At 42.3% G+C, this 16,616-nt stretch overlaps 1 protein-coding gene across 3 annotated transcripts in view; it reads left to right on the forward strand.

Moving 5' to 3' along the window:
• The window catches only part of KLF7 (KLF transcription factor 7), an 84,129-nt gene that overhangs the window by 22,683 nt on the left and 44,830 nt on the right, over nucleotides 1-16,616 (forward strand). The gene's annotated exons all lie outside the window — the stretch shown is intronic.

Consider the following 16,616-nt stretch of genomic DNA (forward strand, 5'->3'; position numbering starts at 1 on the left):
GGAAGGGAAGGAGAGAGGAAGAGAAACATCAATGTATGGTTGCTTCTCGTGCATCCCCTGCTGGGAAACTGGCCCCTGCCGGGAACTGGCCTGCAACCCAGGCATGTGCCCTGACTGGGAATCAAACCACGATCGTCTGGTTTGCAGGCCCGCGCTCAATCCACTGAGCTACACCAGCCAGGGCATTCTTTTTTCACTTTAAACCTGATGTTCTCAGATCTACTGATCTCTGAGAAACTGATGTTCCTTTGAGGACGAGAATTTCTTAATTCATTGGCCTTTTTATTTTGGCTACCAGGAAACTCAGGGCTGAGTTTACTTCCGTGCTTGATTGAATAGCATTTTTTAAGCTAAGATTTTTTATTTTGGAGGCAGGTAACATTTATTTCTGCTTTGTTCTCTTTTCAAAGTTTATTATATGTGCGTTTTAAATTAGGAGTCCAAATATGAAAAGGGAAGTACCTCAGATGATTTTCTAATACATTTAGTTTCAGGAATATTACTTGGCAACATTAATTTGCCCATGGGGCCTCACTAGTATCTTTGAAACTCCTAATCTTTTCCCAAATTGATATTATTATTATCCAGAAGAACAAGCAATTTCTGTTCAGTAAGTGTACTTGTAAAGCTCAGCCAAGAGCAAACCGACATCATTGTCAGCCGGAAATATCGGCGTGTTTTTAGGCCCTGGGGATGCATTTCTTGCTGCCCTACAACAGGCACCCCGTGCATCGAATGTGTAATTTCCACACACTCAGCAGGGCTTGGGTACACTGTTGCTCACGTTGTGTGCTCTTTCTAGGATGTCACTGCTCCCTCTCTCCACTTGACAAAAGCTCACGCATTTTTCAAGGCCAGCTTAAATGTGACATCTTCGGGTGGCCTTCACTGGCCTCCCCAGGAGTGAATTGGTTCCTTCTCTGTGTTGCCCTACCTAACGCTTGATTCACTCTAGTTATTAGTTGTATACACACCCTGTTATTTTTAATTGCCTGTATTTCTGTCCCTTGGTCCCTACTATACCCTGGCACCTTGTGGGCAGATATCAAGTCCCAGGATTCCCTGAAATGTCAAGCACAGTGTCTGATACAAAGGAGAAGTTCAGTCAATAGTTGTTATGTTAATGTAAAAGAAGTACCAGATACAGTACCTGTCCCAACAAAATTCAAATGGGTACAGCCTGCTTACCGGGGCAGAGTTCTTTCTCCCCAGTCATGCTCCCGTCGGACAATCGGCCCGTTGGACCCAGGCATCCCAGAGAAGAGCGTGCAATGAGAGGTAGTAGTGGCTCCTGTTGAGGAAGTATTGATGGAGAAGCTCCTGGTCACAACAGGGTGCTCAGCCCAAGAAAAGTTTAAAACTTGGTGCCAGACCTCCAGGCTCTTGAAGGCTTGTCACAGCACCTCCTTCCTCCTGCATGGCCTTTCACAGTGCCATTGCAGCAAATTTCCCGTTCTGGTTTGCGATTCTTCTTCAGAGCAGGGATCCAAGCTGAACGGTACCAGGCAAGAGTAGCTGAGCAGAAGACAAAGGAAGAGCTGCTCGTGCCCGATTTGCTCCAGCCGGGCCTCTCTTCACATAAGGAATTTCACAGGAAAGCTGTGGGATGTGTTTATCGCCGTCCCCTCCAGTCCCTGCTGTCATATGCCTGGGCCATTTCACGAGAGTTCGGTGTACACCTGGTCCCTGTAGGAACTTGAGTTTGTGAAGCCCCTCACCCAGTTTTATCAGCAAAGGCATCATCAGCTTTGAGAGGAAAGCGTCCTCGGAGACACTATCTGCCCCAGCTCTCCCAAGTGCAACCATGTGGCCTTGTATGGTAAAGCCTCATCTAGGAGACCAGACAGGAACTGCCACCGTCGGAGTCTGCAGCTGAGATACTTGGAGGCAAGCAATTCCATGAGCACAGGGATCAGAGTAGTGAACTTCATTTTGCTTGTGCCTCGCTCCCCTTAGGCGAGTGAGATTTGGTCATGGGAAACCAGGACCAAGGAGGAAGTGACTTGAGGAAGGCCACAAAGCTAATTGTGTAGGAGAAGCTGGTAGAAGTCCCCCTGACTTTGGTCTGTTTGATCTCCATGACATCTTATTGCCCTTGATTTTATACGCCTATAAAAAGCCCAAAGGTTAAGGGATCTTGATATCCAAGATCAATTAGGCACCCACCCCAATAAGATGCCAAACTACCTGATTTTTAGCAGAGATGATCTACCAGCGCACATTTCTGAATCACAGTGCTGTTCCGCACCCACTGGCCATTGTCCTTTTTAGGTTGTTACTACCAGGTGATTAGAGACAAAACCACTTTAAAATGAATGTTTAGGTTTCATGGAGGGAACAGGGCCAAGTGTCCATTTTGCCCTGGAGCTGATCTGGTACCCAAAGTTTGATGGATCCCCCTCGCTGGAGGCGTGTTACCCGCTAAGGGCCCACAGTTTTTACACAGGCATGGGATGCTTGCAGTTCTCCTGTTTTCCATGGCTGCTTCTCCCCTCCTTTTCTTCTTGCTGCTTTTATTCATTCCTTGCCCCTTTCCTAGTTGCATTTTCTATGCGAAGTTGAACAGAAGGGTGAGGGATTGCTCATAGTGGTATTACAGCGAACCAAGAGCCTCTGCTGTCGTGAAGGACATGGGAAGGGAGCGTGTTGAATGTGGTTTGATCAAATGGGTATTTTTAGATTTATTAAAACTAGGACTCTGAAAAAATGATCATAATGTTCAAATATCCCCTCTTAAAAATATTACTTCTGCTTTCCATATATTTGGCATTAATCCACTAAACAAGGAAAATTAAATTCTCAGTAAACTATTTATAAATTTTCCCCGTTCCTCTCTTTACGAAAAGATACTAGTTCCATTTCTTTCTATCTCAGTGATTCCACTTGATGTTGACAGGTTGGAATGACTGAAATCCTGTTTACTTTTTAAAATCCAGCAAGATACGGAATAGGCAGGGAGAGCTCAGAAATCTCCTAATGAAGGGTGCAGTGTAGACCAAGCGCACTCGCTCCGAGTCTCCCAGGAAGAAATTACATAGAGATCCTAGTGGGAAAGCTTGTGAAAGAAATTTGGGATTGGTGGTTGTGTTTCCAATTTTGGGAGATCTGGGGCCTTTGTCAGGAATCCTGTTCCTTCACGGTTACTGCAGGACGATGGTTGTTGAATTTTTTAGAATGTTTTGAGGCTCTGGTAGAAGATTCAGAGCTGGCCCAGAAAAAGCTTAATCATGAGTAGCCAAGAAACTTTTGGTCGTCTCTGGTATTATTGATAGCATGGCTATAGAACTGCGAAAAGCCCAATTTCCTGTACTAGGCCGGATTCCCCGCAAACAGGGTGGGGACTTTAATTCTTGCAGTCTAATGGTGTCACAGGAGGATTCCAAGATGACATGATAAATATTGATAAGCATTCTCAGAAGCTTTCACAACAGAATTCTCTGTAAAAAAGTATGTCATTTCATATGGCTTGGACTGGAAAGGCCCAGGTTTTCACCTGGCTGCTGTGGCTATGACTTTGTTCTTGATTCTGTCGGCCTGTTTTCTGGAGAGAAGGGAAGGCTTTTGCAGATCTCTGATTCAGTGAATTGTGAGGGGGAGCTAGGGTGTGCTTTTAACAGTAGCCCAGATAAAGCAATCTTTTCCTTAGCAGAAGTGATCCTTTCAATCAAGTAGTTGTTTGCAAATCCTGAGACTGTGAATGTCATTTTCACTTTTCTCCCCCCAAAAGCACATGCAAGAACTCAAGTTGTTCAAGATTAAGCTGAATATGGCCACATTTCATGGCAATCACAAATCTAGACACATCAAAATATCTTCTTAATTAAGGCACTGGCTCTGCTGGGGCCCACATTCCAGGATTCACAGCAGAGAAAACATGTTTTCTTTACAGGGAAATTTTATTAGTGGCAATGTTCCGGTATGTGGTTTGGGTTAATTAATGATGTAGTTACATTGGTGTCTTGCCATGAGTTGTATTCCAGTAAGTAGGGCACTAGGAAATCGCATGGGTATATCCTGTTGTACCAAAGAGGAACCCTTAATTTGGACCAACAAAATACATCTGAGTGAGGTCTGCCAACAGGGTGGTTTAAGAACTCTCAATGGGGAAACTGCCTGGGACTGAGAGTTCTTTCCCCATAAACTATGAGGTAGCATGTGCATTGGTTTGAAGGAGTATATGCTGTTCTAAAACATTTTGTTGGCTGAGGTGATTGAGACCTCAAAGTCCCAGCCCACCCACAAGCTCTGGTGGCCCTGACCTCCGTTGTGCAAGGAGATTTGTACCAAGAACCACCTTTTCCCATGAGTGTTTTTGTTAATTCTAAATCACAGCAGTGTTTTAAAACTTAATTTATGTTGTGCATATGTAGCAAGCTTCCTTGGAGGTTGAAACAACAAAGCAACTGGATTGGAAATTAGATTTCCCCCCTTATGCTGCTAATGTAGTTCTTGTTCCATTGGGATTTCCCCTTTGCATGGGCTGATGATTTCTTTGAAACTGTATGGAAATTGGTTCAGACAGGAACAAAGGGGAGAGGGGATGGCAGTGATGATTCAAATTAGTGTCTCTTCTTCAATGAGCGTCTGGTGTGCCTGAAAGTACATGTCGTCTGATATCAGCTGAGCCACCTAAGGTTAAGTGGCCAGAGCTACTGGAATCCAAACTTCAAGGGCCTCAGCCCTTGATTCTTCCCTGTCGAGTTGGGTTGAATTGTTAATTTGAAACCTGCAACATTGTAATGTGGGTGAGGAATGGGCCAAACACAATTTCTGTATGTGATGGAAAACCTTCTCTTCCTCTCTCCCTTCTCTTTTTCAGCCAGCATGTGACAGTTTCCTCTTGCCTACTATAGCGATTTTCAACCTTTTTCATCTCACGGCTCACTTAAGTAACTACTAAAATTCTGTGGCATACCAAAAAAAATGTATATTTTTTGCTGAGCTGACAAAAAAAGGTATAATTTTGATTTATTCACACTGGACGATTATTGTGTTGGTTGTTGTCATTTTTTTTGTTTGACAGTCTTAAGGGAAAAGAGGTCAGCACCCTGACTAAATAGGTGTCGCATGTTTTAAAAAATCTTGCAACATACCAGTTGAAAATCGCTGGGGTAACATAAAGAACAGAAGAGAGAATGGCTTTGTGGCTATGGGAAGAACGACAGGTTTAGAAAAAGGCATCTGAAGTGCATGAAAAAGAATCTACACTTCATTGTCAAGGGCATGTGTATGCACCCATACATATGCTCACAGACACACATGCACATGTGAAGCTTCTATTCAGTATTTGCACCCTTAGCTCTTGCCTAGTTCAAACGCCATACTCTCTTAATTGGATTTTGGCTCACTTCCAGTTTCAGTGTTTGAGGGTTCCATATCTGTGAAATAATGATCCTGAAATAAATAGCACCTATCTGTAGAGATGTCTTTTTTATGTAAAATTCTTAAAGGGAGCGGAGAGGAAAGAAATGCTTCTGTGTTTAGGAAGTCATGGGAAAGTCATCCAAATGGGCCAAAAGAATTTCCAGGGACCTCATCTGTGTCAATAGAGTGTATGGCTGTGTAAGATGACAGAAGACACAAGTTTTTGATGACTGTGAGGTTTGAATGGCCTTTTCATTTAAGGTCCATTGGATGTGGGGATGACACTATCGGGGACCGAATTGATGAAACCCTCAAGTACTTCTAAGACCAGTGGCTAAAGATGCCTTTATCAAGGAGGTTCATTTGAGTGATAGAAATGGCAGTAAATGATGTAAAGTGGGTTGAGCCCCTGTCTTTAATCGGTTCCCTCAGGACAGCAGTTAATAAGCACCTGGTGTGGAGGCCAGAAGAGGGGTGGGTTTTGTTCATCTCCGTGACACTCAGGGCATATGATGCAACATGGACTGCTGAGAAGAAATACCCTCTTTGGGCCCCTTTGAAACAGGAAGATGTGAGGACCAAGACTGCCTGCTTCATCTTGAGAAGAGACCCCATTTCACTAGTTTCTGATGAGGCTGAGTCAGCAAGTGCTGAGAAGTTATGATTGAGCCTTTCAACCTAATGAGGCAGATGTATTGGGGTAAAATGAGCTGGGGAGACCAGGGAACACCTTCCCTGGAATTCCAGGATTGATTAATTAATTGATCCATATATTCATCCACCTAATACGTTTTGAATGCCTTTTCTAGGCACCGTACTTCCTACACAGGTCCACAGTCTCAATCCTGCCCTGGGGCCTTTTTTGAACCTAAATGGTGCCTCTCAGTTTGGGATACTGGATCTGTACCAGAGAGTTAAGCATCAAAATTTTTTTCCAAATGAAAAACATTGAAGAGATAATAGATGAATATCACCTGTAGTTAAATCTTCAAATACTGATGTATTGTACAGGAAATGTTGGTAATAAATATATACACATTGTTTCTGATGCTCTTGTGGTGAAGAAGGAAGAATTTTTGGTTTTCATCATACTCTTGGACCCCTGCCTGACCAAGGATAGTGCTCACTGTTGCTTTTCAACTGCCTTGTTTTTTTGAGAGTTGCTTTATCCATCCATCCATCCATCCATCCATCCACCCACCCATCCATCCATATGGCAAATGCTTAATGCAGGCCATGAATCAGGGCTCGTTGTCTTTGAATAGCCCCCATCCCAGTGAAATTTACAGGTAGATGCTGCTGGGGCCGATATCCATGCTGAACCAGAGAATTCGTTTTATAGCACCTTATTAACTTGGATTAGTGAGTTTCTCCGGCTTTGTGATCGAGGTGGTGAGGCCCCTGTGCAGAGGGAGGTCTGCTACCACCTCCTTCCAGGTCCCGCAGCCTCTTCCTTTCACCTCCCAGTTGAGCGGCAGAGGCCTGTGTCGGTTTCTTTGATCGTGTTCTGAACGAGCCAGACCATTCCCACTTTTCAGTCTTGACTTTTCTCCTACTGTTTCCCAGCATCATAGAACTCCAGACTAGTAGGCTCCTCGAAAGTCCAGTCTGCCTGGTGCGTGAGGAAACTGATCCCAAGGAGGAAAGTCTCAGCCCTAGTTTCTTGTTTCCTTAACCTTTTATATGCATCAGCTTTACTTGGACAGTGATTTGGTGTCGTTTATTTCCCCTTTCCATCTGTTTACAATTATTATCTTCTTGGCCGTGCAGTGAAAATTTGCCACAGCACACACAGTGACTGTTGCAGGCCCTGCTCCCAGCACTTGACACAGATCAACTGATCTCATCCTCACACCCTCCCATGTGGGAGGGTGTATTATCAGCTCGTTCTACAGGTGAAGAAACTGAGGCACAGCGAGATTAAGCAACTTGCCCAGTAGTGATGGGAACTGGTAAGCCTTTAACCTGAGTTTGGACCCAGGCAGTCTGGTTCCAGGGTGGGGGCTCTTACCCCCTCTCTTCTGCCTCCGAGTACGCACAGGGCCAGTCTATTTCCTTAGCAGCACAGTGGCACACCCACGCAGCCATCCTAAATACTTCGGGAAATTCCAGATACCTTAGATTAAGTGAATGTACAACCACCCTCCTCACAGTCTGAGGAGGATGACAAACATCCCTCCCAGCACCCCCACATTGTCCTCCACATTCCACAATGGAAGTCGAAAACTCTCAGTTTTCAACAAAATATCCTCTGGGATCACCAGCCACTAAATTGCATCTGCCACCCAGGGCCTCAGTGGGATTTGAACCTGTTGTTTTTGGGAAATTTGTATTTTGTATATGTGTGCAAGTGTGCTTTGGGGTAAAAAGAAGCAATTGTGTGTGCGTGTGCGTGTGTATAGGCATATATATATATATATATATATAGGCACATATATATGTATGTGTGTATATATATACACACACGTATATGGTGTATTTAATCCAACTGAGTAGGATATAATATTGTTTCAGAAGGAAGTCAATGAAATGAGTTTGCCTTAAAAAACCCCAGTAGCCCGAATCAGGCTGTGCGAGTGATTTAGGAGAGGAAGGGGAGGTGATGTCATGGGATCGGCATGTTCCCGTCTTGGCTGCTCAGTGCAGAGGGGCCGGGGGAGTTTGGGGAGGGTGTGTACTGAGTTAACTGGAGCCGGTGGGGGTAAGAGCAGGTTGTAAAATAGGATTAATCACCCCTTGTCAGACCTTTCCCTGATACTGTGTTGTCAGTAATTTTGGTTTGAATGAAGGCTGTCTAGCCAATTAATGTTTGTTTCCTTTGGCAAGACCTGTTAGGGAAAAGGATGAGATTGGTGAGTTTAATTTTTTTGTTTTGTTTCTGCATTTTGGAAGAAGAGGCAAGTAATGTGAGTTTGAATTTTTAATGAAAGCTCCCCTGCCTGCCCCCCCCCACCCCCTTAAGAGGCAAGAGGCAAGACATGGCCAGCTGGTGCCTTGAACTGACACAGGTGCAGAGGCTGTGGGGGGTGGGGAGCCAAGAATAATTACAGGTTTCTGAAGCATTAGGCTCTGCCCGACACAAGCGCTGATGGTGAAAACTGCTTTTTATGGAAAATTAATGGCGAAGCTGAAAAACTGTCAGGGCCGTTGTTGTTCTTGGGAAGCCATCATTTCTCGGGGGTGGGGCTTCTCCCAGGTCCTTGGCCTCTCGTGAGCTTCTAGGACAGAGTGCCCTCCTTCCCAGGCAAAGAGGACAGGCACTCTCCTGCACAGGGGTGGCGTTTTCCTTTAGGAGCGTCTCTCATCCATTCTTCTTTCTGTCTTAAACTTCACTTTCAGCCAAGATCTAAGTCTTTGCTGGAGTGTAGGGTAGTTTTTTATGGACTCTTAAGGCATGAATTTAATTTTGTCTATGAAAATGTAATGACCAAAGCAAAGACAGCTAATGAAACTTATTTTCAAGCTATAAAGTAACAAATGGGATTTCTTCCAGTGTGTGTCCAACCACACAGAGGCTTAGTTGGGACGTAAGACAATAGCAGACCCAAGTATGTGACCCAGCTTGCTGTACATGAGCAGTGGTGTCTCTTGACCACTCAGAAGACTGACTTTAGTTACAGTCCGAGTAACTGGCCAAGTACTAATGAGTGAGTCTTCTTAAGGGCGGTTGGAGGGTAGGTACAGCAGTTGAGGGTAGAGGCCAGAGTGATAGACTTCACATTGGCATGTTCTGAAAAGTAGCCTCTGGGAAGACAATCCTGGACCAAGATACAAAGACCTCTGGGTGCATGAGCCATCATGTCCCTAGTGGGGGCTGTTATCTTAGGGATCACGGCCGCTGTGAAGGCAGACGGTGCTTTTCCAAGCTGTCAGAGGTATCGGGGAGCCCAGTGCCTTCTTTCAAGGAACGCAAGATCTGGGCTCCATCTTTGCCCAGGTTATGTGACTTTAAAACTCACTTTAACATTTAATTCAGATTTGAGTTGTTTGGGGCATTTCTTTATATGCAGCAACTGAGGAATCCTTGGAAGATGAAAGAGGTTTTGAGGCATTTATTTCTAAGAAATCACCCTCTTCCCCAGGCCCCTATTCTTGTCTTCTTCCTTCCCTCCCTCCCCAAGGAAAAATATACCAACACACATTTTCCTTCATGTTGGAACAGTTTGTGGAGTAGAAATGCTGAAGCGGTTGTGGTAGAAATTCCCTGACTTTCACATTTATTTAGAATTCAGTTAATTTTCACAGCACTGTCTCTCAGAATTTACAAATTACCAGAGGGAAATATTTAATTTGGCTTCAGCTCCAGCAACCAGTTGACGTGAGAAACAGTGGAGAGGAATGTGATCTTACATGGTTCCAGTACAGTGGTTGTTTTGTGGAGTTCAGCAGTTCTGACGGTGATGTGTAATCCCGGTGTACCTCTGGGGTGTGCTGTTGAGGGTTGTTTTTTGTTTTGTTTTTTTTAACCTAATAGCTAAAAAATGCAGTAAGAGATGTTCTTTTATCCCATATACTTGCTTACCCACATTTTCTAGACTAAATTCATTCTCTCCTAACCTTCCACCTAATGTTCTCTGGCAATGAAAGTCAAGAAAAAGTAAGCATTTATTTAAAATTTATGCAGGAATCACTTTCTGGATCTTAGACGGTTGATTCTTGTCACTGGTTCATATATCTTTTCTGCTGTGAGTTAGGTTCAGTGTCAGGTTCTCCTGCTCAAACCTGCTTTGAAATGTCGAAACCTGGGAAGATGGGCAAGAAACGTCAAGTGCTTGGTGTCACAGGTTTCTCCCATGGGCTTACTGACCTCGCTCCTCATGGTGCTTCTGTCCCCTCCTGCAGCCCCAGAGAAAAATGGTACCAGACCTCTCTGGCCATGCTGACTACTTCCTTTCCCATCTTCCAACTTGGGCCTAATTTTAAAAGACTAGAAATGTGTCAGAATCATTGCATCATATCATCTTTGGGAGGGAAATAAATCATACAGTTCCCATAAGTACCAATCTTTGCAATCCTACAGAGGTTTCCAAGTTGATTTCAGGGGGCAAAAAAAGAAAGATTTTGCTAAAAAGTGTGATGTGTAAGCACATTCATACTGAGCTAGAAGAGGATGAGTATTTTAGAAGATGGCTTTTAAAAAGAAGCACAAATTACCCTGCTATCAGTAGTTTGTTTGTGTCACTTGAAAATTTCGTTCTGGAATATAGATGAAGATTTCAAAGCATAAAAAAGTAATTAAGCTTTGGGATACTCCCAGGAGAAAGGTAAGAGATTCGTCTCCTTGTTGCTGTACGTCAGACCCTCTGAGGACTGTGGCACCATGGTTAATAGCACGTGACAAAACCACACATAGTAAATGTCAGGAAGGGGCTCCCACGGGCAGGCAAGTGCAGTTCACCTGTGGTGTGCAATTACCTGGGAGAGCGTTCTTTCCGGAAAGTCAGGCCCACCTCTCGCTCACTGGAAAAGCATCAGCAGCATTATCATTGCCATCACCAGGTCAAGGTCTGATCTCAGAAGGAGCATGACTTGGCAAATTTCCATGAAGTGGAAAGCTATATTTCTGCATATTTTGCATCTGTGTTCTTTCTCCATTTTTTCTGTCTTTGTACTTTTAATTCTTGAAGGTTTTAGGTGAATGAAATAAGTGGAATACTTGGGATTAAGGGCACTAGCTGAAGGGACCACAGATGACTAATAACTGATTACAAACATAGGTGGCATTTTATTTCAATGACTCTATATTATTCCAGGAAAAAAAAAACTAGCAAAATGCAACTTTTTTTATTTATTTATTTTTGACTCAAGTATATGTGGACCCAGAGATGTCCAAGAATTTCTCACAATGGCACAGTTATTGGGTGGTGGCAAAAATATTGGACCTATGACTTGGTATTCTGTTCAAATGAAAAGACACAGAGATAAAAAGTAGGACATTTTATGTTCTAAACACTTGGTTCTAAAGGGGTGGCACTGAGGAACCCGGACTAGAGTCCGCTCCACCCGGACCCAGATGTGACCACAGCAGTGGTGACGGGACGGGGTTGTGAGGTGATTCTGGCTCACTTTTTCAGAAAGTTCTAACTCTTACAACTCTGTGTTGCTTCAGACACTAAGACACTCCGTCCTCCGAGATGACACAAGAAGTTTAGCTCCAAATGATTATTTTTATTGGTTGAGAACCCATGTGGTATAACTACTATGATCATTGCTTTTAAGGAGATCATGATCTTAATAAACCAGATATTGGGCTCTTAGATTCGTTTTGGAGATTCTGATTAATTGTTGAGGATTGAGGGGGTGGCTTTCAACACTCGGCAGTCAGCTGTTTTCTTCACGCCATTTTTTTCTAGGCCAGACTTTCCTGAAAGAGACTTGATGTTGAACTTTGAATGAAAATGTGATTAGTGGGAAGGAAGATGAAAGGTTGTGTCCAGCATATGGGCAGAATGTAAAGTAAAGAGAGGAAAACAGGTGAAGGATGAGCCTTTGGGGGAGGGTTGTAGGAAAAATGGCGGAAGTGCCCAGATGTGTGTGTAATCCTGACTGACAGGTTTTATGGAATTTATGATGAGATAAGGATCGGTTGAACAAAAGGCATGTTGGTAACCATGGCATCATCATACCCCTATATGACCCAGTTTCGTTTTTTTTTTTTAAAGATTTTGTTTACTTTTAGAGAGAGGGAAAGGGAGGGAGAGAAACATCGATTTGTGAGAGAAACTGATCAGTTGCCTCTTGAAAGCCCCAACCAGGGACCTGACCCGCAACCCAGGTGTGTGCCCTGGTGGGGAATCGAACCTTTTGTTCTGCAGGACAACGCCCAACCCACGGAGCCACAGCAGTCAGGGCCACATGACCCAATTTCTTACCTGTCTCTTAATTTGTACTACAAGGCTTGGGACACCCTGTTTCCCATCAACTTCTCACTTTGAAACCCATCATAGACGTAGTAGGCATGGCAGTAATAGGTTTGAATTTTTTTAAAAATTAGGTCTTGGATTATCTCTTTTAATAAGCATGTTTCAAGTGATAAGGTTATGAACAGAATGGAGAAGGTATTAAAAAAGATTTTAGGGTGATCATTTCAAAACTAATTCCATGTGCTATTTGTCAGGCAACTAGGAAAAGAAGAAACCATGCACTTCAAAGTTGAGATATCAGAGAGCTTTTCAAAAGCTCACCTGTGACTCAGGTAATAAGAAAATCACTTTGCACCAGGTACATTTCCATCCCATTGCTGACCCTAATGGATTTTTGAGGGGGGGTGGTTGAGCCAATGGCTCCAGTCTTGAGTTATGTTGTTAGGTGAGGCTGAGGGAAACATTATTTTTCCAAGTTAAGGGACCAGGCAGACATAATTTGTCATTAAACTGGTATCTGCCAACTCAGATTCGGAGTTTGCTTTCTAGAGTGTCATCGGGACAGAATAAATTTTGGGTTTTGGTGGAAAAACAAACATTTGAACTCTACATCCACATTTATAGTATGAAGATACACCTAGTTTGCTATTGGGTGTTTTCTTCTCTTTCTCCCTCTCTCTTTTGAAATTATTTAGACTTACAGAAAAGTTGCAAAATTAGTACATGAAGTTCCTGTATATACTTTGCTCAGCTTCCCCTAATGTTACATAACCATGGTACAATGATCAGAACCAGGAAATTAACATTGACATGATACCGTTAACTGATCTGTACACTTTGAAACACAAGTTTTTCCCACCAATGTCCTTTTTAAAATCCAGAATCCATGCCACGATTCATTGCACTTACTTGTATCTCCTTAGTCCCCTTCAATGTGTGACAGCATTTCAACCCTCCTTTGTTCTTCATCACTTTGGTACTTTTAAAAAATACTGGCTAGTCATTTTGTAAATGCCCCTCAGTTTGGATTGGTCTGATGTGTTCTCATGATTAGATCAAGGTTATGTGTTCTTGGCAGGAACAACACAGAATAACGTTGTGCTCCTGTCAGCCTATTGCATCCGTGGTACGTGATATAAATATGTCTTATTGCTGATGCTGCCTACTTTGATCCTGTGGTTAAGGTGGTACATACCGGGCTTCTCTGCTGTAAAATTACTGGTTTTGTCTTTATAACTAATATTTTGTTGGGAGGTATACTTTGAGACTAGGCGAATATCTTGTTTCTCACTATACTCCCATCTACTAATTTTAACACCCATTGGTGATTCTTGCCTGCAGTCTTATTATTTTGTTATTTGCCTAATAGAGATTTTCTATTTCTATTGTTCCTTCTGTGTTTATTAATTGCAATTTTACTGTAAGGAGGAGCTGACCCTTCTTCATTTGTTTGTTTAGTTATTTACTTCTAGCACTATGGAGTCATAGATATCAATTTTATTCCATGAGTTGGATTCTTGTTGTTTAAATTGTCCAGATTTGGCCATCCAGAGCTCCTGCAAGTTGGTGCCTGAGTCTTTTTGACATTCCTCCATCATTTTATGAACACATGTCCTTACCTTCTGGTACCACAAGATATTCTAGGTTCTTTTCTGTTCTTTGCCCCAGCCTTTGAATTAACTCTTTCTCCAAGGAGTCCTGATTCCTTTATTGGATAATGATATTTAGGGGCCAAGACCTCTGTGCCAGGTGTGCTCACTGCTACTGAGGTGTCTTTGCTTGTAGATCTTTCCTATAGACAGAGCATGCTATATAAATGTATATATAGAGAGAGACTCATACATATATATGCACATTTATTTCTATATATACCTCTGTGTGCTTGTATTAAAATCTATGTGTAAATCATGATACCTCAAAATCTAATTAAACATCATAGGCATTTCTTAATAGAATTCTTGTAATCATTTAAAAAATTGGAGACAAACTCTTTTTGGCTTGGGAATAATTTAACATTAAAGCCCTCCTCATTCTTAGCATCTCAGGCTTCAACACTCTTGATGAGTTTCTGATTGACAAAGTCTTCTCTACGCTTTATCCCTAGCATGTGTTACAAGAAGTTGCTTTCTCAGGACAAAAATTATTCCACAATGATTTCATAGGGCTATTCAGCACATCTTAATGGGTACTCATGCTTCTGTAATTCTCAGATGGAATAAGAATGTCCTGTATCAGGTTGCAAGTGACAGCCTCTCTTAAGTGGTCCAGATTTTCCCAGATTTTAGTGATGGGAGTATCTTCATACTTAGATCATTCGTATGACTCATGTGTACCTGGTACTCAAACTAGGGCATACTGGATAGGTTATTATTATTATTTTTAAATATTCACTTGAAGATGTTTATTGATTTTGGACAGAGAGGAAAGGGAAAGAGAAACGTTGATGTCGGAGAGAAACATCAATTGGTTGAATTATTTATAGGCTCTAGATGGGGATTGAACCAACCTAGGGATATACCCTGACCAGGAATCGAACCCACAACATTTTGGTTTACAGGATAATGCTCCAATCAAGTGAGCCATGACTAGGTTATATTTTGGTCCTCCTTGGAGAGTATGTAAATATGTCTAAATATCTTCAGTTCCTCAGAACTCTGACTATAAGGAAATAACTTCCTCACAATCATAGCAATTTTTTGGTGACTTTAAAATCTTTGAGCTACAAAATATGTAAAAGGACAGAGCGTACAAAAACTCTATCTATAGACAGTGGTGACTAGAGGCATAAACTTTGTACTTGCACACGAGGCAGGGAGCAGCTTCAAGGATTGCTTATAACCCACGATTCTGCTGATTTTTACCTGGACCATGTCTGTGTCCATGAAGTCTGGTTCTGCTGTTTGGACAAAGCTAAAGAAGCACTACAATTGTGTTCCAGAAGACATGGGTTAATGGTCATGTCTAGGATTGCTAGTCTCAGTATGGTTCAGGATAGGGTGTCTGCACATGGCTTTTGTAGCGTGGGGTAGAGGAGAATGATTAAAGTAGTGGTATAAAGTTGATGTTATCTTTGTTTGATAGGCGTGATGTACTTGTTGGGTTCCAGACACTGTGCTTGGTAGGCGACAGTTTAAAAAGAGAAGGGGAGCCCTGGCTGGTATGGCTCAGCGGATTGAGGGCTGGCCTGCTAACCAAAGGGTTGCCGGTTCAATTCCCAGTCAGGGCACATGCCTGGGTTGCCAGCCAGGTCCCTAGGAGGAGGGATGTGAGAGGCAGCCACATATTAATGTTGCTCTCCCTCTCATTCCCTTTCCCTTCCCCTCTTAAAAAATAAATAAATAAAATCTTTAAAAAAGAAAAAGAGAAGGGGAAGTTTAAGGACGGTTTCAGGAGTAAGATCTTTTCATTCAGAAGTGAATTAACTGGAGCTTAGACTGAGAGTTTTAATGCTGCAGAGAAGAAAATTACAATTTCTAGCAATGAGATGGGAAAAGGAAAGGGAAATTTTGAGACATAGAACTCAGAAAAGGGGCAAGTGTGGACAGTGCAAATTCTTAGACCTGAGAAGGTGGTAGTGTTGCTGGTTTCAAATATGAAGTGGTGGGAAGCTACTCAGCAAGAGCTATTATTTAATTAATAAGTGAGGTAGAATTAAAAGTTACTTTTCCAATAAGCTTTTCTTGGTTAATACCTCCGTATTATAGAGCGTAGAATTCATTGTCCATTCATCTCCTAAGAGCTTATCAGCACACTTTATTGTGTTACTTGCTATCACCTTGCTTTGTAAAGTTACATCATTTTTAGCTTGTAATTGCTTATTTCATTCCTGCATCTCATGGATCTCTCGCAATCTTCTCCTCCTAATGGGCAGACAGCCTTGTACCTTGCTGTGAAGACAGTAGCTGAATGAACACTTGTGACATGAGAGTTGAATGAAGATTGGAACTAGTCATTAGTTTATACTATTAAAAACCAACAGTGAGACCCAGAGGTGATTCATAGCAACAAGTCTGTTTTTCTTATTCAGTAATGCACAGTTTTACCAAAAGGTTGCTTTAAAAACCACTCTTTTGAAATGTTACCACAATAAAGTCTTTGACAGATGCAACACAACTAGGTATATCATTAAAATATATTCTTAAGAGAATAAAGGCCTAGAGTCAGAATACTGGCTGGAAACACAGAAACTATACAGAGGTGGTAAATTAGGAGCTGGTCACATTTAAAATTTGCCATCAGTATTTCTCTGTTGAAGCTTAAAAGGTAGAACAAATTTAGCTGGTATAAGTAAGCACCATGGTTTTACCCAAGATTCTGGAAGAGTAGGATTTTTAAGTGAAGAAAGCGTTTAAACCAGAAATTTAAATATCCATTTTTGCCATAAAAGCG

This window comes from Sturnira hondurensis, unplaced genomic scaffold (assembly GCF_014824575.4).
Source record: "Sturnira hondurensis isolate 20B ecotype Veracruz unplaced genomic scaffold, ASM1482457v3 Scaffold0004136, whole genome shotgun sequence".
Taxonomy (NCBI): Eukaryota; Metazoa; Chordata; class Mammalia; order Chiroptera; family Phyllostomidae; genus Sturnira; species Sturnira hondurensis.